Below are 24,518 nucleotides of genomic sequence, written 5' to 3' on the forward strand. Positions count from 1 at the left end.
GACCACAGGCAGCGTTTGATGCTATGATAAGTCCGCACTGCTGAAGTGCTTTGAAATGTAAATGCGATTTCACCATTTATGATTTAATAAATAGCCTTAAAATCAGAGAGCACTAGATCTTGCTTTTACTTTTCCACACCAATGCCATATAAACCTGGAGGGACTATCAGGAAGCGGTGATGGGAAGGCAAACCAGACTTCAGTGATTATCCCAGAGTGTGTATTGACTCTCAGGAGTCTGTTCCTAAGGTGAGCTGCTAATCCGTCACCAGTCACTAGGAGCACCTGGAGTGAAGCATGCAGCACTTTTGATCACGTTTGTGGATGAAGATTTTTTGATTTTCTTTCAGTCACTATTTTCACTGAGGATTGGGACTATTAATATTATTGATTTTATAATCACGGCTCAGAAATTGATTTCTCACTTTAGTATCACAGTTGATGGACTGATTTAGAGTTATTGTGATAACATTTTGTACACCAAACTTATTAATTTATTTTTTTATCTCCAATGAAAGACTTGGCGCAGCAATATTATTTTCTTTAACATTGAGCTGGACCTAAACTGTTTCATTAGTGACCACTAGAGGTATTTGAATGGCAATACACTATCATTTCACCCTTCATTATTGACATGTTTGTTTATTCCTTTGTGGATTACACAGTGGTGATTAGTGCCCCTATAGGTTGAAAGCTGTATTGGTTTTGATTTATTATTTGTTTTAAATTTTATTATATTGTGTAGTCTCTCTTTTTTTGAAACTATGAAATTGATATGCTGTGATGAGCTTTAAGCTTATTGTCATTTTATAATTTTTTATGAGTATCATACAATTTGTGAATTTTATTATTTAATTAAGATATGTGCACCAAGGATCAGAAGCTGTTTATTTTAAGGTTTTGGGGCACTGTGCATTAACTTTATGCATTTTTTGCTAGCCCGGTTATATACCACGGTCTACATAGGTAGTTAATTAATATATGATGCTCTTTGCGAGCTAAGTAGGGATTATTTGCTGTGCTGGATAAATTGCCAATTCTCCGTGATTTTTTGTTTTTAAATAGATATCAGAGACTCCTTATTTTAAGGGGTATGGGGCACTATACATTGAATTTTCTATATATACAGGGGGTTGTGTAATACACTATACCTTGTTGGAAGTAAAGATGGGGTTAAATGTACTGTTGGATAATTTGCCAATGCTCAGTTTTTTCTGGTTTTTAGATAAATATAAGTTCATAGTTTTTCAAATGCTGACTGATTCTTGGATATAGATGTGTATATCCGAAAGGACTATATGGTTACTAATATGATTTTAATTGATTGAGGCTTTATATTCTGGATCGCTGGGCCATACAGTAACTTCCCCTGTGACGAAGTCGGAAATTAAGACGCATCGGGGGCGTGACTATACGGCAACCAGAACAGCCGTGGGTAACAGACGGGCATCTCCGATTAGTGATGGACAAACCTCGGCTGGGGCAGTTCGTGAACGTCAGCCGCAAATTTTCTCAATTTTCTAATTTTGTCCGTGAACCGCAAGTTCGCCGCGGGCCCCTTTGACTTTAATGGGAGGCGAACTTTAAAAACCTTGCAGCCACAAAAGACTTACTAGCTGTGCACAAATAGTCCCACCACATGGACAATGTCATAACAGAAGTATTTCAATTGGAAAAGTTGCCCCCTTTTTTTTTTTTTACAGCAAAAAAAATTTTTTTTTTTTCACAAATCAGCCAGAACTGACAGCAGCCGGTAAATACATGTCAAATACATATAGGGTCCATTCACACATCTGTAAAATGGGTCCGCATCCATTCCACAATTTGGCGGAACGTTTACAGACCCATTGATTTTCAATTCCAGTCTGAAAAATTAGGCATTCACAAGATAAAGAAGTAATTGTCGGCCATTCCAGGCCCCAAAAATTAGCCCACATGCGTTTACCAGACAGCTAAGAACGTTGTATTCTGTGGCTGAAGGTACATTAGGCATTTACAGGATACAGAAGTAAGTGTCGGCCAGTATTGGCCACAAAAATTAGCCCACATGGGTTTACCTGACAGCTAAGAACATTATATTCTGTGGCTGAAGGTACATTAGGCATTCACAGGATACAGAAGTAAGTGTCTGCCAGTATTGGCCCCAAAAATTAGCCCACATGGGTTTACCAGACAGCTAAGAATGTAGTATATAGGTGGCTGGAGGTACATTAGGCATTCACAGGATACAGAAGTAAGTGTCGGCCAGTATAGGCCCCAAAAATTAGCCCACATGGGTTTACCTGACAGCTAAGAACGATGTATTCTGTGGCTGAAGGTACATTAGGCATTCACAGGACACAGAGGTAAGTGTCGGCCAGTAATGGCCCCAAAAATTAGCCCACATAGGTTTACCTAACAGCTAAGAACGTTGTATTCTGTGGCTGGAGGTACATTAGGCATTCACAGGATACAGAAGTAAGTGTCGGCCAGTATAGACCCCAAAAATTAGCCCACATGGGTTTACCTGACAGCTAAGAACGTAGTATTCTGTGGCTGAAGGTTCATTAGGCATTGACAAAAAAAGGCCCCAAAAATTAGGCATTCAATGGACATGAAATGGCTTTTATGCAGCTGTATTTAGGGAAGACAAGGACCAGGAATTGTTGTGGGATGGTTGTCGGTCTGGCGGATATTGGTGGCCTGTCATGAGGAATTTCAATGAAACATGGTCTACTGGTCACATGTGTTGAATTCCTCAGAGATCCATGCCTCATTCATTTTTATAAATGTGAGGTAGTCTACACTGTCATGAGCTAGGTGAGTGCGCTTATCGGTCACGATCCCCCCTGCTGCGCTGAGCGTCCTTTCAGACAGGACACTTGACGGGGGGCAAGCCAACAGTTCCATTGCAAATTGTGCAAGCTCTGGCCAAGGGTCAAGATTAGTGTAAATATGATATCACTCGCGCCTCTGGGATGTTATATATATATATATATATATATATATATAAAATGGAAAGCCGCTAGTTCAAACTATAGGTATAGTTGCAAAAATGGTAGATGATTAAAAACTGCGCTATACTCTAATGATTGCATATATAATGTGTAGGGTTGAGCGAACTGTATTATTCGTGTTCGTACCGAATAATTGGATTTTTGTTACCCGAACATGGACCCGAAAACTTTACTGTATGTTCGGGTAAAAATCCGTGCTCGGTCATTTTATTTCTGGGTTTTGCATGCATTGGCGCGTTTTTCATGGCGGGCTTTCAACAGCCAATCAACAAGCGTTTAACTGGTGTGCCTAAGCCATCCCAGCCATGCCTACAAATGTATTAGTAGCTGTGATTGGCCGTCTGAAGCATGTGACCAAGTCTTTAGAAGTTCGAGGCAGCGCCGCTGCGGCGTCATTCTGCTGTTTAGTTCAGGGAAAGAGCACACATCAACGTGCTGGCTGCTGATTAGGGATAGATAGGAAAAAAAAACCATTTGTGTCCGGATAGAATTGAGGGACAGGTCGGAGTGTGTTAGGCAGGGCGAGTTGTAGGCATTTTAGGGCGAGGCTGCTGCTGATTTTTAGGGTCAGTGTGTGTCCGGATAGAATTGAGGGACAGGTCGGAGTGTGTTAGACAGGGCGAGTTGTAGGCATTTTAGGGCGAGGCTGCTGCTGATTTTTAGGGTCAGTGTGTTCTACAAACTACAATCCATATTGCTGTGTGGGGTGGGGTTTGCAGTGACCGATCTACGATCTTATCAATCCTTTTAGGGAGAGATTCTGCTGATTTTTAGGGTCAGTGTGTTCTACAAACTACAATCGATATTGCTGTGTGAGGTGGGGTTTGCAGTGACCGATCTACGATCTTATCAATCCTTTTAGGGAGAGAGTCTGCTGATTTTTAGGGTCAGTGTGTTCTACAAACTACAATCGATATTGCTGTGTGGGGTGGGGTTTGCAGTGACCGATCAACGATCTTATCAATCCTTTTAGGGAGAGAGTCTGCTGATTTTTAGGGTCAGTGTGTTCTACAAACTACAATCGATATTGCTGTGTGGGGTGGGGTTTGCAGTGACCGATCTACGATCTTATCAATAATTTTAGGGAGAGAGTCTGCTGATTTTTAGGGTCAGTGTGTTCTACAAACTACAATCGCTATTGCTGTGTGGGGTGGGGTTTGCAGTGACCGATCTACGATCTTATCAATCCGTTTAGGGAAAGAGTCTGCTGATTTTTAGGGTCAGTGTGTTCTACAAACTACAATCGATATTGCTGTGTGGGGTGGGATAGGAGATAGGCAGGTGTCAGTGGTCCACATCTATTTTGCTGTGTGTGGGGTGCAGTGAACACAATCTTTTTGGGGTGCAGTGAACACAATCTTTTTTGCCCACTGAGGAGGAGGGAGAAAAGTTTTTTTCTATCAGGCACTGTGTGCAGCGTTTTTCCTTCAGCTGTGCTGTGCTGACTGATCATACACTGCTGTGTTCAGTTCACATGTGCTATTATTGAGTGGTTTCAAAAATCATACACTTTTTTTCTATTCCATTTCAATATACAGCCTTGGGTTAAAAAATTAAATTGTGGCCTGCAGCAGAGCTGAATGATATTTGGGGTTTTTGGGGTTCATCTCATACTTCTGAAGATTTGAGGGTGCTGCCTGTTCCATACTCCTCCTACTCCTCATCCAGCCTTTTAGGGGTACAAACAATAGTAATTGGGGCCTAGTGTGCTTCTGTACGTGTGAGATACATACACTTTTTTGATCATATTTCCTATTCCGCTATTCAATAAAAACCTTTGGGGATCAGTTAAATTGCGGAATAGTCTGTGTTGGTACGTGTGAGATACACCTTTCCAATTTTTGGGGCGCATTTCATACTGCCGAGGATTTGAGGGTGCTTCAGTCTGCCTCCTGCCTGTTCCGAACTCCTCCTACTCCTCATCCTGCCTTTAGGGTACAAAAAATTGTAATCGGGGCCTAGATTGTGTTTGTACGTGTGAGATACACCGTATTGTAAAATTTCTCCTATTCCGCTATTCAATATACACCCTGTTTGAGTGTAAAAAATTTAATTGCGGATTAGTCTGTACCGGTACATGTGAGATACACCATTTTAAATTTGTTTGGCGCATCTCCTTCTACCGCCGAGGATTGCAGGACGCTTCAGTTTTTGCTCCTGTTCCCAACTCCTCCTACTCCTCTTCCTCATCCTGCCTTTAGGGTACAAAAAATTGCAATTGGGGCCTAGTCTGTGTTTGTACGTGTGAGATACACCGTATTATAACATTTTTCCTATTCCGCTATTCAATATACACCCTTTTGGGGTAAAAAAACATTAAATTGCGGCATAGTTTGCATATTTGACTGTCAGATACACCCGTGCGATACTGTTGTTTTGTTCCGCTATTCAATAAACCCCTTTCTAGGGCAAGATCATAAAATTACAAAAATATGAGGAGACCGCCAAATAGGGGCCGTGGCCTGGGTCGTGGTGCTGCTGGTAGAGCTCCTGTTGCAAGGAGAGGACGTGGTCGATCTGTGCCAGCTACACGCACAAGTGAAACACCTTCCACAAGTGTGAGTAGGCGACAGAACCTGCAGCAGTATTTGGTAGGGCATAATGCGCCTCTAGACGTGATGAGGCCCGAAGAAGTACAGACGATAGTAGATTGGGTTGCTGACAGTGCCTCCAGTTCCTTCACATTGTCTCCCAGGCAGTCTACTGCAGAAAGGTCAGAGTTGGCACCTGCAGCCAATGTCCAATCTGAGCCCCAATCCATACAGCAGTCTCTTGTTCTTTTTGAGGACTCTGTCAGCAGGGTTTCCCAGGGCCATCCACCTAGCCCTGCCCCAGAAGTGGAAGAGATTGAGTGCAGCGATGCCCAACCACTTATTTCTCAAGATGAGTACATGCAAGGACCATCGCAGCATGTCTCCGATGATGACGAAACGCAGGTGCCAACTGCTGCGGCGTTCAGAATTGTGGAGACCGACAAGGAGGGCAGGGGTGAAGACTGGGTGGAAGATGATGTGGAGGACGATGAGGTCCTCGACCCCACATGGAATGAACGTCATGCAGGTGACCTGAGTAGTTTGGAGGAAGAGGCGGTGGTCGCACAGAGCCACCAGCACAGCAGAAGAGGGAGCAGGGTGCAGAAGCGGAGCGGCCGTGCCCTAGACACTACGCCCGCTACTGCCCAACGCAGCAAGGGAACGAGCGCACCAAAGTCAGCTCAAAGGAGTTCTCTAGCGTGGAAGTTCTTTAGAAAATGTGCTGATGACAGGACACGAGTGGTTTGCACCCTGTGCAATCAGAGCCTGAAGCAAGGCATAAACCTTCTCAACCTGAGCACAACCTGCATGATCAGGCATCTAAGTGCAAAGCACGAGCTGCAGTGGAGTAGACACCTTCAAAACCAAGAAACGTCTCTGGCTCATCCTGCTTCCTCTTCTGCTACAGTCTCAGCCGCTCCAGCCACATCTGTAGTGATACCGGCACCTGCCACCCCGCAAACAGAGGATCTGTCAGCAACACCACCACCTGGGTCACCAACCGTCTCCACAATGTCCCGTGGAAGAGTTCAGCTTTCCATCTCCCAAACACTTCAGAGGAAGTACCCCCCTACCCACCCGCGATTTCAAAATTCTTGGCCTTTGAAATGCTGTCCTTCCGTCTGGTGGAGACGCACAGTTTTAAAAACCTTATGTCGGTGGCTGTCCCACAGTACGTCGTGCCCAGCCGCCACTACTTTTCCAGGCAAGCCATCCCTTCCCTGCACAACCAAGTGGGGGAAAAAAAATCAGGTGTGCACTGCGCAACGCCATCTGTGGCAAGGTCCACCTAACTACCGATACGTGGACCAGTAAGCACGGTCAGGGGCGTTATATCTCCCTAACGGCACACTGGGTAAATGCAGTGGCGGATGGGCCTGAGGCAGATAGCAATTTGGCGCATGTCCTTCCACCACCGAGGATTGCAGGGCGCTTCAGTTTGCTTCCTGTTCCTAACTCCTCCTACTCCGCTTCCTCATCCTCTACCACCTCCTCATCCGGACAGTGTAACATCTTCACCACCAACTTCAGCACGGCCAGGGGTAAACGACAGCAGGCAGTTTTAAAACTTGCCTGTTTGGGGGACAAACCACACACCGCGCAGGAGTTGTGGAGGAGCATGGAACAGCAGACAAATGAGTGGTTGCTGCCAGCGAGCCTCAAGCCCGGCCTGGTGGTGTGCAATAACGGGCGAAATCTCATAGCAGCTCTGGGCCTAGCCGGTTTGACGCACATCCCTTGCCTGGCGCATGTGCTGAATTTGGTGGTGCAGAGGTTCCTTAAAAACTACCCCGATATGTCAGAGCTGCTGCAGAAAGTGCGGGCCATCTGTGCACACTTTTGGCGTTCTCACCCTGCTGCTGCTCGCCTGTCAGCGCTGCAGCGTAACTTCGGCCTTCCCGCTCACTGCCTCATATGTGACGTGTCCACAAGGTGGAACTCCACCTTGCACATGCTGCAAAGACTGTGCGAGCAGCAGGCCATAGTGGAGTTTCAGCTGCAGCGCGCACGCGTGAGTCGCTCTGCGGAACAGCACCACTTCACCACCAATAACTGGGCCTCCATGCGAGACCTGTGTGCCTTGTTGCGCTGTTTTGAGTACTCCACCAACATGGCCAGTGCCGATGACGCCGTTCTCAGCTTAACTATCCCACTTCTATGCCTCCTTGAAAAAACAATTCGGGCGATGATGGAAGAGGATGTGGCACAGGATGAGGAGGAGGAGGGGGAGGAGGAGGAGGAGGAGGAGGAGGAGGATGAAGAGGTAACATTTCCAAGGCTTTCAGGGCAGTCATTCGCAAGGGGCTCTGAGGGTGGGTTCCTGCACACACAAACGCCAGGGACACAATTGTCCAGCAGGGGCACAGTTCTGGAGGATGAGGAGGAGCTGGAACCATGTTCACAGCAGGGTGGCACCCAGGCCAGCTCATGGCCATCACTGGTGCGTGGCTGGGGGGGATACAGAGGACACGGACGATACACCTCCCACAGAGGACAGCCTTTTGTTGCCTCTGGGCAGCCTGGCACACATGAGCGATTACATGCTGCAGTGTCTCCACAACGACCGCCGAGTTGCCCACATTCCAACTTGTGCTGATTACTGGGTGGCCACGCTGCTGGATCCCCGTTACAAGGACAACGTACCGTCCTTAATTCACTCACTGGAGCGCGATCGCAAGATGCGCGAGTACAAGCGCACGCTGGTAGACGCGATGCTGCTGGCATTCCCACCTGACAGCGGGGCCACAGTGGAAGCACAAGGCAGAGGAGGAGGAGGAGGAAGAGGTCGCCAACGCAACCAGGGCACCGCCAGCACCTCAGAAGGCAGGGTTAGCATGGCCGAAATGTGGAAAAGCTTTGTCAGCACGCCACTACAAACAGCAGCACCAGCAGCTCATATGGAACGTCTTAGCAGGAGGCAGCATTTCACCAACATGGTGGAGCAGTATGTGTGCACACGCCTAGACATACTAAATGAGGGGTCTGCCCCCTTCAACTTCTGGGTCTCCAAGTTGGGCACATTGCCTGAGCTTGCCCTTTACGCCTTGGAGGTGCTGGCGTGCCCTGCAGCCAGTGTATTATCTGAACGGGTATTTAGCACGGCTGGGGGCGTTATCACAGACAAGCGCAGCCGCCTGTCCAGAGACAATGTGGACAAGCTCACATTCATTAAAATGAACCAGGCATGGATCCCACGGGACTTTTCCGTACCTTGTGCAGAATAGCGATGATACCGACCTTACCCAGCCATTGTTCCATTTTTGCTCTCACTCTTTTGGGGGTGTACCCTCATTTAAAATTTGTGAAAAGCAGTGTTGGCTACCTCGTCCTCCTCAGGGCCAGATTAACGTAGGGGCTATTGGAGCTGCAGCTCCAGGCCCCTACCTTTATATAGGCCCCGGGTTGGCCATATTCACTGTTACCGCTCTTCTGTCACTTGTAAAACACAGAAGTCTGGCTTCTATGCTCGCTTCCCCAAGCAGCTCCCTCAGAACCTCCCCACACAGCACGAAGGCCGGACAAGGAGGGACAGTTGCCGATGCATGGATGTGTTTATGGGCTTCAGAGACAGCATCCCATGTGGAATTAGGCATGCATGGCTGCACCCTTCCTCCTCTGGGTGCATGCCAAGGCACGGCCCTTAAGGCCCTTCAAAATCCTCAGCACCAAGCCCATGATGCTCTTAATCCGGCCCTGGTCCTCCTCCACCGCCGCTTCCACCTACACTGCCCATAGGTGTGCGCAGCCTATTGCATTATATTATATTAAATACACATGCATGTGTTTGCCTACATGTACATGGCCCCGATACATTACTCTCCCTGCTGGCAAAGAGAAATAGAGCAGAGCAGGTCAGAGGGAGATCTTTCCCATCTCCTCACTGGCAAACAGAGCGATAATGCTATGTGCCCTAGGTGATTAGGGTGTGCCCAGGTACACCCGGCACACACCTATGACACCGCCACATCCACCACCACCTCAACCTCCCTCCTACACCATATGGGCCTCGTCCTTCAGAGATGAAGAACATTGTTTTATTTTTCTGTTTTTTTTTTGTTGTTTTAAGTTATTTCCCTATCCACATTTGTTTGCAGCGCACTTGCCATGCTCTTAACTACGTTTTGCTGCCATTTGCAGCAGTCTAGCCCTTTCCATTGGTGTTTTAGAGCCATTTTAGTGCCTGAAAGTTCGGGTCCCCATTGACTTCAATAGGGTTCGGTGTCCGGCAAAAGTCCGGGACAAGGACCCGGACTTTTTTTAAAAGTTCGGCCGAACCCGCCAAACACAGACATCCAGGTGTCCGCTCAACTCTAATAATGTGTCAAAAAAAACTGTGTTGAGGTATTACTACCTTGTGCCCATATAAATTATATATATTAGTAAAAATGTCACAATAATTATAAATGTGAAACAGTATAAAATATTCCACCATCAGCGATTAATAAAGTGCAAATATAAATCAACAATAATCTCTACATGAGTGAATGACATCCATAAAGTGCAATCGATGTGCTGACAATTATTCATATATTATTCCACAAAAAATGTATATAACGTCCATAGAGTGCAATGAATTTAAAATACATTTTCCCAAGATAAAACAAGTATTATTAAAAATAGTCCATGGTAAACAAATGTGCTTGAGGAAAGAAGGTGCAAATAGTGCAATAAAGTCCTTTCAGTGCAGATTTGACAAGTGCAAATGGAAAGTGCTTATGCTGATACAGTAGTGGTGTGACCCTCCACTTCACCTCGAGTGCCGAATGGTTGGATGACTCACTTACCAGATCCCATGGATTCCTGTTGGCGTATGCCAGCAGAAATCAGTAAGGCTTGATCTCATAAGATCCTGGTCCTTGCTGGTGCATGGGGGTCCTCGAGTTGCGCCTTTTTGCTCAGGATATAAAAGAAAAAAAGCTCCTCCGTAGACGGTTATAAAATCCTTTTATTATAAAAACTTCTTAAAAATAAAAACACTGCAAAGTCACTGCAATACAGGTCACTCGCAATAAATATTATATATGTACTGGTGCCCTTACAGACCTTTCCAAGTCTCCCGGCTGTTCTCCGTTGTCTGTATGTGAGACTCACACCATGTTTGCCGTACCCGGAAGTTGGGATTTGGCGTGCGGTTCACTAAAGGGCCCAGAACGAGGCAGCGTGCGTTACAGCTTGGCGCGTTTCGTCAGAAATGACATCATCGGAAGCTGTGCGTACGCTGCGTCAGTCTGATTAAATATGGAGAACACAAACCATATCCGCCCTTGAGTCCTCCCCCTTCTCTTTTGGCAAATAGCTCTACCGGATACACCTCACGATGTCTGTATTCCAAGGGGCATTGCTATTAGGCAGAGTTTATTACGGAGCTACCTAAAGGTATGAATACACTCGTACCCTACTGTACACAATAAAATAAGGGATAATTATATTAGCTTTATCCTTGGAAATTTCTTATGTGGCATTTTGGGATAATACTCCACAAGTGTTTGCTATCCAATGTAAAATTCAATTTAACCAAGGGACAGCGTGGAAAGATGCGATCCTCTATGACTGAAATACTATGGCTCTGCTGATATATTTTACTGCATTTTATAGCATATATCTTATGAATATATATAATATAGAATTTTAGCCTCAATAAAGGTGTTTTATTTATATAGGGATTATATTGACCCCGTAAAGATATTTGAATGGATATTTACTTCAATATCTATATATAAAGCATCTATTTAACCACTTGCCGTCTGAGTACCGTAGTACTACTGCGGCAAAGTGGCTCGTTATCGTCTGACGACGTAGTACTACGTCGTCAGACACTCCCCTTTCTCGGTGGCGCGCGCGTGCCGCCGGAGGCTCGCGCACGCCGCCGGAGGCTCGCTCGCACTGTATTTAGTCACAGCGGGAGTCGGGCCAGGGGAGGAGCATCGAGATCATCGGGGATCTAGTGTGGAGATCTGCCTGCTTGTGTAAACACAAGCGGGCGGATCTCCCAAGTGACAGGCAGGGTCAGATTGCAGGGTTCAGCATAGCTGAACCCTGGATCTGTCCTTGTGTCACACAGTCACCTCCCCCCACACACGTCAGTAAGCACCAGGCATACATTAACCCCTCCCTCTCCAATAAAATTAACTCCTTCCCTGCCAGCGTCATTTTTACAGTAACAGTGCATATATGTAGCACTGATTACTGCAGTAATGTCACTGGTACCCCCAAAAGTGTCAAAAATGTCAGTCAAGGGTCCGATCTGTCCGGCGCAATGTCGCAGTCCCGCAAAAAAAAAAAAAAAAAAAAAAGATTGCCGCCATTACTCGTTAAAAAAAAACAAAAAAAACACCAAAAATGACAGAAATCTTTCCCCTTGTTAGTAAGCGCAATAACTTTTGCGCAAACCAATCAGAATACGCTTATTGTGAATTTTTTTACCAAACATAGGTAGCAGAAAACAAATTGGCCAAAAATTTAAAAAAATTTTGATTTTTACATTTTTTTGGGGGGAATTTCATATAAAAAAAATGTGAAAAATATTGTTGTTTTTTCAAAATTTACGCTCTTTGTTTTTAGCGCAAAAAGTAAAAAATCGCAAAGGTGATCAAATACCACCAAAAGAAAGCTCTGTTTGTGGGAAAAAAAAAGACGTAAATTTAGTTTGGGTATGGCGTCGCACAACCACGCAATTGTCAGTTAAAGTCGCACAGCGCCTAATCGCAAAAAGTGGTCCAGACGTAAGACAGCAAAATCCTCTAGTGGTAAAGTGGTTAAGGGTATACCTATATGTAATATATTAATACAATGGAATAATTCTTGGGAATAAAAGGTTATAAAATATTTTTGTGTTCTATATATCCAAAGATGTGTTATATACTTATTGGGTGATATCATGAGTGCCAGGTGAGATTATATATTAACATTTATATATATATATATATATATAGATGTATAAAAAAAACAATATATCAAATTACATGTATAAATAAGAAATTTCAAGGGAAATATCAAATAAAAATGTCAAATAAAAATTATAGGAATGTGATCAGCGTGGGATGTAACCGTTTACAATAAATACCAAATAGCCAAAATACCATACAATATACATTATAGGTTTAAAATATAAAAGTATATAAATAGTATTTAAAAATTAGTAATAAAAAATTAGTAATTAAGATCCAACTCTATGTTCATACCCCCAGGTTATAGTGTCCCTAGTTCATAGATCCAATAGGTTTCATTTTTTGATACTGCTACCCGCATATCTCTACCATGCCAATGGGTATCAATTTTATCTATCCCACTGAACATCAATAGTGTGGGGTCCCTATTGTGGTAGATTCTAAAATGTTGTGAAATGCTGTGCTTTCTAAAACCTTTTATATTAAGGTGCTCCCCTATTCTTATCGTCAACTTGCGTGTAGTGCGGCCTACATATTGTAGGCCACACGGGCAGGATAATAGGTAAGTAACATGTGTACTGGAACACATAATCAGCTTTTTTATATTATATTCCTTGGAGGTGGCATTAGATTTGAATTTCATTAGCTTTCTGGTTCTGTTTTTTACTGTCTGGCATGGTTTACACTTGCCGCAAGTAAAAAAACCATGATTGGTCAAGGAAGGAAATCATATTTTTTGGAGGGTCTGGGACATTGTGCACCAATCTATCTTTAAATTAGGGACTCTTCGATAGACAAATTGTGGCCTCAGTGGAAGGATAGTTTTGAGGATAGTATCCCTCAATAAAGTAGGCCAATGTTGTTTTATAATGTTTTCAAATCCCTTATAATTTCTATGATATTGCGTAAAAAAAGCAATATTGGGGTAAGTGATATTTTATTTTTATCCTTCAGTAAAATTTTTCTATCCATATTATTAATCTGGTCTTTAAGTTCTATCAATTGTCTATAATTATATCCTTTATCTGTGAATCTATTTATTAATGTATCAGCTTGTTGGTTAAAATCTGTATCATCTTTACAATTTTGCCGCATCCTCAATAGCTGGCCTTTGGAGATCCCCTTGATCCACCTAGGGTGATGGCAGCTATGGGTGGGGATATACCGGTTGCGGTCGGTATCTTTGAAGTAGGGTTTTGTATAGAATTTGTGCTGTTTATGATAAATAGTCAAATCTAAAAAATTAACTTCTTTTTCATTAAATGTACCAGTCAATTTTATCTTCGAATTATTGATATTGATGTCATGTAGGAATTTTTTTAGAGAATCTTCTGTTCCCTTCCAAATTATAAAAATGTCATTGATGTATCTTTTGTAGACGATGAGGTCCTCAATATTTTTCCCAAATATCTCCTCTTCCTCCCATTTACAGAGAACAATATTGGCAACACTAGGGGCGTACTTGGCCCCCATGGCTACGCCCCTGTGTTGCCTGTAGTATTGACCCTCATGCCAAAAATAATTGCTCCCCATTGCTAGGTTGAGCATTTCTCCAATGAGTACCTGTCGTTCATGTTTAAGGTCAGTTTTTTCTTTCATGGCCCACATAACTGACCTAAGAGCATCATCTTGGTCAATATATGTATATAGTGACTCAACGTCAATTGTCACCATAATTACATTTGAATCATTTCTACCCCATCCAAAATGTTTATTAATTGTTTGCTATCCCTAAGATAGGCCTGGTAGGACTGGGCTAGCGGTTATAAATAATAGTCTAGGTACTCACCCATGCTTGAAAAAAATGTAATTAATTCCACTTATAATTGGTCTCCCTGGTGGGTCTGAAGGGTTCTTATGTACTTTTGGGACTTGATATATGATTGGCAGTCTCGGGTGGTCTGGTATAAGATACCTATATTCCTTATTATTTAGTATTCCTCTTTTATGAGCTTTTTTTAGAAGTTGTTTGCATTTGCTTCTGTATTTACTGGTAGGATTATTTTTTATTTTCTCGTATGTAGACAGATCATGTACCAATCGGTTCAGTTCCTTCATGTACATTTCTCTTTTTAGAATAACTATGCCCCCCCCTTTATCCTCTGGGCAGATGACTATGTTTTTCCTCCGTTCCAATTTCTTAATATCTTCCCAGATATCTTTTTTGTTTCTTCCTTTAGTTTTCGTAATTTTCTTGAGGTCTTGTGTAACCATTGATTTAAAAGTCTCCGTATAGTGATTGTTAGGGGGTTTAGGGTTAAAAATAGATTTGTTCTTTAAATGGCTATGTTGGTATTCCCTGCTGTTATCTACTTGGTTGTTATCATCTTTATTGTTAAAATGCTTTTTTATATTGATTTTCTTCAAATTTTTGTCAAGCCTGTCCACCCAGTAGTCCAGGGGTTCATCACTCCTCAGAGCGTCCACATCGGCCGTTAACACGATGTAGTCAGACACCTGTCGGTCTAGGCATTCCCTGATGCTGGATCCGGAGTACAGCTGTCGATTGGTCGGCTGAAAGAAGGATCTCATATCTGAAGTGACCAAGACATCTTCAAACCGCCCTCTTCTTGCAGGCGCTGTTGGGTTGCTACCCGCAACTATCTTTTTGACTGGAAATGCCTCTGCCAGTGCACGCAAAAGCAGAATGCAGCATTTCTCGCAGCAAGGCCTGGAAGTGCTGCATTCTGACCACCCTCTGTGATGCTGGTAACATTTCCGCCATTTTTCGTTTGTACCGGGTTTCTAAGTACGTTGCCACCCAGTACTGGTCCTTGCCCTTTATGCTTTTTATACGGGGGTCCCCCTTAAAACACTGGAGCATGAAGGCCCCCATTCGCACTAAACTGGACGCGGTGTAGTGGCCTGGCTCCAGCTCATCATCCAGGATAATGTCATCCTCCTTCTCCTCTCCTTCTCCTCCCCCCATCCACGGATAACACCAGGGAAAGGTTTAAAGCATGCTCTTCTTTCTCCTCCTCATCTGCCTCGGCACCATCCTCCTCTGATTCCTCTTCAGACTCCTGTTGTTGACTTGTCTCAGATAGAGTAGCACCCACTGGGAATTCATCACACATTGCGACTTCCTCATCTTCCTGCTCCTCGACGGCTTGATCAATGACAGAACGCAATGTACGCTCCAGAAAGAAGCGTCCCGCATGAGCAGCCACTGGCGAGGTGAAAAAAACCCAAGCTTCCCAGAACCTGTCCTGCCGCAGAGTTCGTACAGGTAGTCGTTAACTGCACGTTTCTGTTGGAGCAGCTTATCAAGCATATACAAGGTTGAATTCCATCGCGTCGGGCAGTCACAAATAAGATGCCTGATGGGCAGGTTGTGTCATCGCTGAATGTCAGCAAGGCGAGCCATGGCTGTGTAAGATCTTCTAAAATGGCCCGAGATTTTCCTGGCCTGCCGCAAGACGTCCTGGACCCCAGTGTATTTGGCAATGAATCACTGAACGACCAAGTTCAGGACGTGTGCCATGCATGGCACGTGTGTTATTTTGCCCTGTTTCAGCCCGCTCAGCAGATTAGCACCGTTGTCGCACACCACTTTACCAACTGTCAAATTGAGCGGTGTCAGCCACTGATCTGCCTGTGAATGCAAAGCTGAAAGGAGTGCAGGACCAGTGTGGCTCTTGGCTTCCAGGCACAACAGACGCAGCACAGCATGGCAACGTCTCACCTGGCATGTGGAATAGGTTCTGGGGATCTTGGGCGGCGCAGCGCAAAAGGAGGAGTCAGCCGAGGAGGAGAGGGAGGATGGAGGCGGAGGAGGAGAAGAAGAGGCAGGCCTGCATGCAATCCGTGGCGGTACAACCAAATCTACACGGGTGCCATGGGTTACATGCTTGACGGCCGTCAGAAGGTTCACCCAGTGGGCAGTAAAAGTGATATACCTTCCCTGCCCGTGTTTGCTAGACCATGTGTCTGTGGTCAAATGTATCTTGGCACCAACACTGTGTGGCAGAGATATATTCACTTGCCACTGAACATGGCCATACAGCTCTGGAATGCCCTTCTGCGAGAAATATTTCCGGCCTGGGACCTTCCATTGTGGTGTTCCAATGGCCACAATTTTCTGAAAGGCCTCCGAGTCCACCAGTTGATATGACAGTAGTTGGCGGGCTACCAGTTCCAACAAGCCAGCAGTCAAACATTGGGCAAGAGGGTTATCCGGCGTCATCATTTTTTTCCAACATTTGGGCCACAGAAGCCTGCCTTTTTCCAGAACAACGTGACGATGGCATAATGGAAGGTGGAGTGGAGGACAATTGTGAGGAGAGAGGAGAAGGAGAAGAGGCTGGACAGTGAGAGCCTGGAGTGTGGTTTTGTGGGTTCTGACGGTGTTGCTCCCACTGGGCTCGGTGATGGGAGTTCAGGTGCCTTCTTAAGGCGGTCGTCCCTAGGTGAGTGTTGGGCTTACCACGACTTATGGGTTGACTGCAAAGGCTGCAGATAGCAAAACTGTTGTCAGCAAAACTGTTGTCAGCAACGGACACATTAAAAAAAGCCCACACTGCAGAGCCATGTGCCGGTGTCCTGGGAGCACCAGATGAGACTGTTCATGGTTGATGGCTCGCTCCTAAAAAATTTGCAGTCTGCTGTGTACCTTTTGTGCAATGCAAGTTCCGCCTGCCTCTCCTCCCTATCTGCTGGTCCATCTCTCCCTCTGAACTCCCCTCCTCTTCCTCTCTTGTGGCCACCCACGTGACGTCCAGAGAAACGTCATCATCCACGTAACCTTCCCCACCACTAACATTCGAGATCTCAGAGTAGGCAGCAACAGCAGGGACCAACCTCCTTGGGCTGATCTTGGTACTGTCGTCATTTTTTAAATTACCCTGTGACAAAAGTCTCTAGAGAATCGCAGTATATCTGGAAAAAGGTATATAATAGGGATGATCGAACTTTTCAAAAGTTCGGTTCAGCCAGAACATCCGAACTTCCCGAAAGTTCGGCCCGGATTTCAGAACCCCATTGAAATCAATAGGACCCGAACTTCGGTAATCAAAAAACACCATTTTGAAGCCCTAAAACCCAATAAATGCCCCTAAAAAGGGCCTAGGGTTCTGGGTCATACCCCAGGGACTATTAATCACACAAAAAAAGTTCTTAAAAAGTGTCATTTTTGATAGAGAGCCAATTATTGAAAAAATAAAAAAAAAAATTCTTTGGATTTAGTATCTAGGGGGTCTAAAAAGTGTACCTGTGAAGTTTCAGCTCTGTAGCATGTCCAGAAACAGAAAAAAAAAAAAAAGATTGTTTGCATTTTGTCACTTATAGAACAGGTTGTTGGCTTCTCGCTTTTCACACATTGCCGGTTTAGTAGCAAGCATTTTTGTGACCATTTTTTGGGTTCTTTGGAGGCAGGAAAAACATCTGAACTTGTGTATAGTGGTATATATACCACTATACACAAGTTCAGATGTTTTGCCTGCCTCCAAAGAACCCCAAAAAATGGCCGAAAAAACACTAGCGCCAAAAAAAAAAAAAAAAAAAAACGCCCAGGTGTGTTGTTGCAGGCATTTTTTGGGGTTTTTTTGGAGGCAGGCAAAACATCTGAACTTGTGTATACTGGTATATATACACACATACTTATATGTATATACACACCTAGACATATATAGGTGTGAAAGGAGCAGAAAAAACTACTTGCGCTAATGAAATAATTAACACCAATATAGTTACGCTCCTATCACACCTATATATGTCTAAGTGTAAAATACATATAAGTATGTGTGTATATATACCACTATACACAAGTTCAGATGTTTTGCCTGCCTCCAAAAACCCCCAAAAAATGCCTGCAACACCACACCTGGGAGCGTTTTTTTTTTTACGCTAGCGTTTTTTTGGGCATATTTTGGGGTTCTTTGGAGGCAGGCAAAACATCTGAACTTGTGTATAGTGGTATATATACCACTATACACAAGTTCAGATGTTTTTCCTGCCTCCAAAGAACCCAAAAAATGCCCAAAAAAATGCTTGCTACTAAACCGGCAATGTGTGAAAAGCGAGAAGCCAACAACCTGTTCTATAAGTGACAAAATACAAACAAACAATCTTTTTTTTCTCGTTCTGGACATGCTACAGAGCTGAAACTTCACAGGTACACTTTTTAGACCCCCCAGACACTAAATACAAAGAATTCTTTTTTTTTTTTTTTCAATAATTGGCTCTCTATCAAAAATGACAATTTTTAAGAACTTTGTGTGATTTTGTGTCTGGGGGGTCTAAAAGGTGTACCTGTGAAGTTTCAGCTCTGTAGCATGTCCAGAACCATAAAAAAAAAAAAAGATTGTTTGTATTAGGTCAGTTATAGAACAGGTTGTTGGCTTCTCGCTTTTCACACCTTGCCGGTTTAGTAGCAGGCGTTTTTTTGGGCATTTTTTGGGGTTCTTTGGAGGCAGGCAAAACATCTGAACTTGTGTAAAGTGGTATATATACACACATACTTATTTGTATATTACACTTAGACATATATAGGTGTGATAGGAGCGCAACTATATTGGTGTTAATTATTTCATTAGCGCAAGTAGTTTTTTCTGCTCCTTTCACACCTATATATGTCTAGGTGTATATATACATACATGGGTGTGTATATATACACCCCCTATACACATGTTCAGATGTCATTTCTGACTCCAAACATGTGCTCAAAAGATCCCTATGGACGCCTGCAGCCAAAAAGAATGCCGACGGCGGCGAAGCCATATTACTGCAGCGAAAGTGACTTCAGAGAAAATAGCTTTTCTCTATAGCGGTTACCCTGATATGGAAGGGTTTTGTCACCCTGCCATAGCAGTCACTGTCAGTTAACCCTACACTACACTTTCCCTACAGAAACTGAATAAATTAAAGCTAACTCAAGTGTAAAGAGCACTCTAACTACACTAGATATCCCTTTCCTCACACTAAAAATTGCTAAATGACACTTTGTAACAGAAGTAACAGAACAGCATTCCACTCTCTTCCATGTCCTGTATAAGAATGCTAGGAATTTGGCGGGGGCTATCTTATATACTGGGGGGCGTATTCACTAATGATTGGTCTATGGACCCCCCTAGTCACTCCAATCACATTCCTAGCATTCTCCTGCCCCCTCAATTGGCTTTTGCTAATGGTTCTGGTCCAATCATGGGCTTTTAAAGCCCATTTCCTGTCCCATTGCATTTTGGTCGCATTTTTGGGCAAAAAGTTCTAAATTCCATCCCCCTAGTCAGGGAGCATATCAACCGTTTCCAATCTAAAATTCTGACTTTCGTTTGGGGATCAAAGGGTCATAGAGTAGCTAAGGGGACCTTGTTTCGATCCCGGAAAAAAGGAGGGCTGGGCCTTCCCAACCTCGTCTGGTATTACCAAGCGGCCCAATTGGCCCAGCTTTCAGTTATTTACTCACGAGCTGCGAAGCCGGACTGGGTGACCATGGAACGTCAGGCAGTCCCACTTCACACTATTGATTTCCTTTTGTGGTGTCTCCCAAAATACAGACCTGCTATTCTAGCCCCAACTCTTTCACACTCCTTCGCACTATGGGATAGACTTAAAGGTAGACCTGAACTTACATCGTCTGTACGTCCCCTCTCCCTTCTGTTCCAAAACCGTAACTTTCCCCCGGGCTTACACATCTCAGACTTCAAATGGTGGCTAGACAGAGGCCTTTATAGAATAGGACACTTTTTCACTCCCTCTGGACCTCTCTCTATTACCCATTGCACAAATAAACTTAAGATGCCCAATTCTGAACATTTCCGGTTCCACCAGATTTCACACTTCCTACACTCTATTTGGACAACTAAACCAATACCTCCTACTGCTACAAACTATGAAGTGTGGTGTGGATCAGCCATGGAGCAGAGGGGGGGGTATCTCGGTGATATATGAGTCACTCTCCGGACAAGGCCCTAAACCAGGATACGCTCTGGCCTGGGAGAGGGACCTATCCCAGGAATGGGATCCGGAGCAGTGGTATTCCACCATGACAAGGGCATACAAAGGGGTCCTGAACGTTGCATTAATTGGGGCCAGTCTGAAAGTTATTACTAGATGGTACCTTGTTCCAGAAAGGCTTCACCAATGTTTCCCTTCCTCCTCCCCACTATGCTTCAGGGACTGTTCACATAGAGGCTAATTTTTACACATTTGGTGGGAATGTCCAAAAATCAGGGGTTTCTGGAACAGGGTTTTCCATCTAATCCGCAAAGTCACTGGAGTTCCGGTGGCACAATCCCCTCACGTAGCTCTTTTGAACTTTGCACCGGCCGAGGCTTCTAAATCCCAAAAGCGATTGATTCACTTTATGTTACTGGGAGCTAAGTTGACTATTGCTAAAGCATGGAAATCCTCCACAGTTTCATTCACTCTGCTGAAAAGAAAGATATCTTGGATCATGACTCAAGAAAAACTGGCTAGTAGTCTCTTGAATACTTCCCAGAAGTTTGAGATTACATGGGAACCTTGGGCGAAGTACACAAATACTTCCCTGATCTTTTAATCATCTCTCTTCTCTGTTGTTTCGTGAGACCTCCTGGGCATATGTAGCCTCCTTTGTTCTTCCTTTCTTCCCTCCTTCTTCTTCTTTGGCTTCTCTTTTGCTTCTTTTCTCTCCTCTTGTTTCCTGTTCTCCTCACCGCTCACATGAGTTCTTATACATCTTCATCCAGATTGCTTTTAGGGGTTTCCTTTGGGTTCAGTTATCTTTCAGTTCAGGGCTCGTTAGGGGTATACCCAATACTGATGTTCTCCACTCCATTTAGGTGAAAGCAGTCTGCTTTCGGGTTATGCCCTTTGCTTTTGTAGTCTTATTAATTGCTCAAGCTGCTTTCCACTCATTATAGGACAGTATTATTTTGCTTAGGCTCCTTGATTACCTGTTGAATAATTTGCGCTGTGGGGCTTCTTCCAGTTCCCTTGGTAACAGCTTCTGATCCCATTGGGGTTGCCTCGGGACTGGGCGAATGTCCCCCAAAGTTTTGGTTCTTTATCTAGGCCGGTTGCCTCCTCTTCCTTGGAGCCTTGGTACCTGTATTGCCTTGTTTTACTGAAGATGTTATTTTACCATGTAATGCTTTGTTAAGCGGTGCACAAAGTTTGTTACCCCCTTTACAAAAAGCGAAATGTTTCGTTTTGCAGTTGTTACCTGTATTGATATCTCTTAATAAAAATCTTTGAAAGAAAAAAGTTCTAAATTCGCCTGAACCTCGAACAGCCAATGTTTGGGCCGAACCGATGGTCGACCCGAACCGTTCGATCATCCCTAGTATATAACACCCAACTTCAATCGGTGGTATAGGGGGGCCACAGGTTTATCACACCAGTTCTACAAATAATTGGCCAGTAACTGTTACTGTGTGTAGCACAGTTAACACAGCAAAAGAGGCCAAATTTTTGCAGGACTAAAATACTCTTAGAAAAGTATACTGTTAAATAACACCCCACTTCAATATGTGGTATTGGGGGGCCACTGGTCTATCACACCAGTTATAATACATTAAAAGTGCTTTTGTCACTGTTTGTAGTATTGCTGCAGCAACGCTCACCACACCAGTCACAATGCTGCACAGTACACAATACAAATCCACTATAATATGCTTTCTATATTACAAAGTATATTATAAGTGGATTACACCCCTATAGGGTGCACACCTATACCAAATAGCAGCCTTTAAAATGACTTTTGTGGACGTTAACAGAGCGATTTGTGTCACTGAATATTTATCCCTGATGAACACAGCATACCTGTCCCTACACTGAAAAGAGACTGTAGACCTATGCCCAATACCAGCCCTGAAAATGACTTTTGTGGATCTTAACAGAGCTATTTGTGTCACTGGCAATCTGTCCCTGATGTACTCGCCAACCTCTCCCTAAGCTGACAAAAAGCAGAATGTGAAATGGCTGCCAGCTCTGGTCTATTTATAAGGTAGGGGGCATATCCATGTGCTGAAATGTTTCAATTGGCTGTCCCGTTCTACCTGATGGCTGTGTCACGGGTCAAAGTTCTCCCTAATGTAAACTAATATGGCCACCGCAAACAACGCCATGTGTTCGTAAAAAATTGGCGGGCTGCGAACAAGCAAAATTTGCCGCGAACTGACCGCTGGGCGAACCGCAAGGCATCCCTATCTCCGATCACGTATCCCACCAGGGTGGAGAGGGTGAGATAAGCCAGGAGTGTCCGTTAGGACCCACAGAGTATTTATATTGCCATTTCATTATGCTGATTTTGTGAGTGCAATATTTTACATTTTAATAAAGTGGTATTAGTTTAATATCACACTAGTGGAGGTTGTTTTTCTTGCATATATCCACATCGGATGCCTGGGAGTTGAGGAGGAAGTGGTAGCAGGTCCAGCTGAGTTCCTAGTGATCTAATAAGTGCATTTGCCTTGTCCATGAGTGTAAGAAGGCACTGAATTTTGGTGAGTGGCCAATCTATTGGGAGTGATCTGCACATTGGTGGAGGATGGTTAGGTGTATCTACAACTACACAACGGGCTACCTTTTACCTTTTCCCTTGGAGTGTGTTACTTCATCTATAACCACCTGGCTTATGAACTGTCTCCCAAATAGATTTATGTATGATGGACTATGCCACTTTATAGATCTATATCTATGCTTTGTGTGTACATTTTAATTGTAATGTGCAATCCATGGCCAATATTTGTTTGCGCTACTGATTCTCCTATTTGTTCTATGAGGATAAGTTGGTGATCTTTTTTAATAATGTGGGACTTATTCCCTACTTTTAATAGCAGTAATAGCAAGAGCTGTGTGGGGGATGTTGTAGTTAGGTACACTGGAAACTGTGGTGTTTTGGGGACTAAACTGCCTCACAGTATTATGCAGTGCTATGCTGCAAACAAAGGGTAGCTTTTATGGTGTCACCAACAACTTCACGCTGCTGCTGCTGACCCCCCCCCCCCCAAAAAAAAAACCTCCTTAAAGTCTGGTTTTATAATGAACATCTGAACAGCTAAAGCTCTGTTTAAACTCATGTCTGGTCTGAATCGACAGCTCAATACTAAATACTAACAATTGTACAGGACGCCAAGGTTGGGTCCTGGACAGTCGCTATATATCTCCTGTGTTTGGGTTGTGGTCTCTTTAAGGGAAGTTGGGAAATGTTCAGGGGGTCACCCAAGACGGGTGAGAAATTCCTGGAAATAGCTAAAATCAGGAGGACTGAATCGCAGTTCTCTCTGTGTTGAATAGAGCGATATTTGGGGGGCTCTGTAGTGATATTCGGGTGGGAAAGAGCCCCCACCCCTGACCATAAGGGATTCCAGCACACACAGGGTTAAGACCCATGAGAAGCAGTCCTTAAGAGACAGGAAGCAGCAATAGGTGAGTGTGGGGGAGGAGTAGTTTGGTGGTTGCACCTGTCTGAAGGAGCTGCAAGTTTGCTGGAAGCTGCTGAGAGGTCTATTAAGGACTGTTACAAACCTTGGGGTGAAGACCCATCCACAAAACCGTATGTGCCTTTTTTCTTGCTTTATTCCTTTGTGCTGAAGAAAAGCGGACTTTATTTTGTGTTTGATTTATGCACTGCTGGAAGCCTGTTTAAGTTTGCTGAAATAAAGCCTTTTTGTTTATGTTTTAAACGGTTGTGCACTCAATCCGGTGGAGCTAGAACCCCCAAACTTTACACAATATACACATCAGCAACTCTGTCACGAGCTATATTACCAACTTCATCTCAAAATATCACCTGTCCATTACTGTTTAGATTGTGAGCATGTTCCTCCTAATCTTTTGGTCTTGAATTGTATTGTAACTGTACTGTCTTCTTTTAAAGCACTTTGCAAACTGTTGGCACTATTTACATTTTGTATAATGATAATATTAATTTAGACAGCTGCAAAATACTTAGCACTGGTTCACGCTATGAATCGCACAGGAATCGCAATGCATTCCTGTGCAATTCACATGTGAATTAGTGTGGTAAGATTTGAGCCCATTCGTTTTCATCAAATTGCATCGCATTGCACCACAAGTAGTACATGCACCAATTTTAGAAATGCACTGCAACCGGATTGGATAGTAATTTTGTACCATGTGATCCAGTGCAGGCAATTGCACTGTGTTTGCAGCTTGCA

At 44.0% G+C, this 24,518-nt stretch overlaps 1 long non-coding RNA gene across 2 annotated transcripts in view; it reads left to right on the forward strand.

The window, feature by feature from the left end:
- The window catches only part of LOC309565778, a 406,548-nt gene that overhangs the window by 113,129 nt on the left and 268,901 nt on the right, over positions 1 to 24,518 (forward strand). The gene's annotated exons all lie outside the window — the stretch shown is intronic.

Source organism: Pelophylax lessonae, assembly GCF_965119305.1.
Source record: "Pelophylax lessonae genome assembly, chromosome: 10".
NCBI lineage: Eukaryota > Metazoa > Chordata > Amphibia > Anura > Ranidae > Pelophylax > Pelophylax lessonae.